This window comes from Pseudophryne corroboree, unplaced genomic scaffold, assembly GCF_028390025.1.
Source record: "Pseudophryne corroboree isolate aPseCor3 unplaced genomic scaffold, aPseCor3.hap2 scaffold_924, whole genome shotgun sequence".
In the NCBI taxonomy this organism is placed as follows: Eukaryota; Metazoa; Chordata; class Amphibia; order Anura; family Myobatrachidae; genus Pseudophryne; species Pseudophryne corroboree.
The window spans coordinates 8132-10260 of record NW_026970504.1 but is presented as its reverse complement, the minus strand read 5'-3'; the positions used below and the strand labels follow the sequence as shown (position 1 = coordinate 10260).

General features: G+C 38.8%; 1 non-coding gene across 1 annotated transcript; it reads left to right on the top strand.

Annotated features, from left to right (window-relative positions):
* Positions 1-1101: 1101 nt before the first annotated feature.
* TRNAN-AUU (transfer RNA asparagine (anticodon AUU)) lies at positions 1102-1175 on the top strand. The gene has a single exon. It is a non-coding gene; the product is annotated as a tRNA-Asn (tRNA).
* The last annotated feature ends 954 nt before the right edge of the window (positions 1176-2129 follow it).

Sequence of the window (2129 nt, the reverse complement as noted above, 5' to 3'; positions counted from 1 at the left end):
TTAATGCGTCCCACCCTATGGACACCAGACTCATCAAGTCACTGTTGCCAGAGTCTCATACAATGACTCTGAACCTCTAAGCACACTATTTGACTGTCCACACCCTGCTGTGCCTATTACCCATCTCCTCCACCACCCTCAACACTGACCCACACATCATTCACCCACAAAGATACAATAAAGGTAGTTTGGATAAATTAGCTAAATGAAATGGATTTAACCAATTTATCTAAATGACCATTTTTGGATGTTTTCCAGTGTTTGTGAACAAATGGTCAATTGTAATTTGCTGCCACATATTAGCATAATTTTGTTTCAACTAGAAAAAAAAATTGGACAGATAATCTAAGTGTGGATCCAGTTTAAAGGTCCGTATTCACGGCCCGATTTTGGGGAGAGATGTGTGCTGAGCGAACTGCTCAGCACACATCTCTCCCCCCGCTCAGCACAGCGTGATGTGTGCTGAGCGTACGGGGGGTGGGGGGGGGGCGCTCATTTCACCCCCTGTGTAGGGCATTCTGTGTGTATCCAGCTTAACAGGTGTGAGCATCATACAACTACTGACTTGCGAGTAACTATACAGCAGCTCCATACCTTGTGACTTGAAGAAACACCAGTTAACCCCGGGAATGCTGCAGTCAAAGCAACAATTCCTCTTCTTCAATTACCATTTTAATAATAGGGTAAAGAAAATGAAGTGGATTTTAGAAAGAAAATAATACTGTCAATATACTATTAAAACAAATTAAAATGGTAAAAGTTATTGTACTTTAAGTAAAAATAAAAGAGACAAAATATCAATCCCAGTTTTGGATTACTTTAATTAACAAAAAAAATGCATATAGCAGAGGATAGTTTCAATCTGCCTACCTCTGGGTTATGGGCCCAGCATGCTTCCATTGCAGTACTCTGCTGCACATGTAAGTGCAAGAGATCCTGAAGCACTCACTCATCATGGGAAAGTACCAATGTGTTTCTTCGTTGGTTGATGGAAGAAACATCTTACAAAAACTCTCCAGATTATTGACTTTTTAAAGTTTTTCTAGGAAACGTTTTAGATGAATGCTTATTAGCCTTTGTCAGTATGGACTTTTGCAAAGTGTCTCTGTGGCGCAATCGGTTAGTGTGTTTGGCTATTAACCAAAAGGTTGGTGGTTCAATCCCACCCAGGGACGTAATTAACCTTGTGATCAGATTTTGGTGATATTTAAGTAGACAAGTCAAAATTTCAAACCTCCTCTTATGGTGTAGGGTACATGGCCTTCTCTGATGTAATCAGAGTTAGATTTGATTCAGTGATTTTATAAAAAACAGCTAGGAAGCACAATTTAGCAGTGGGTTGCAGAGAAAAAAAATATGCTGGCAGAAAAATCCAATCGAGTGATTAAACAGCTCTTCATTTTCTGGCTTTATTTTTATGCTAACAAATTTGTTCTCTGAAAAGTGTCCACAAAGCCAAGTCTCTGATTAACACCTTTGTAAGGATGGTTTTTCACCTATTACTAAATTAAACTTGCTTCATTGGAAAGGCAGCAAGATGCATCCTCATTTCAATGTCTACTGAAATAATACAAGTTGACACCAGGAAACATTAACGCCACTGCATCCTTGCTGCTTTCTCATGTGGAAGTCTGTTTAATGTGAAAACAAATGTGTGTGTTTTTTTCAACCTGGAAGCCCAACATCGATTAAGATCGATCTTAAATAGACCCCTGGGTTTTAAGGATAACCATGGTTGAGTCCAATGGTTAATTCACATTGACCGAAGTTCTAATTAAGTCACCTGTGCTCAAGCATGATATCCTTAAAATCTGGATTGCAATGACAGCATTTTGGAACTATGCCTAAGGGTTTAATTTTTACATTTATCCACTGACAATAAATCTACCTACAATATCCCTGTAACTGTTATGATTACAGTATTTCACTAAATAATTTAATTTGCTGAACCTTCTGTAAAAAGAAATATTAAGCTGCTGTAATTCCCAGATGCAGCAAATTTGTTAGCTAGTGGGCAAAACCATGTGCACTGCAGGGATGGGGGGGGGGGCAGATATAACATTTGCAGAGAGATTTAGGTGGGTTATATTGTTTGTGTGCAGGGTAAATACTGGCTGTTTTGTTTTTAC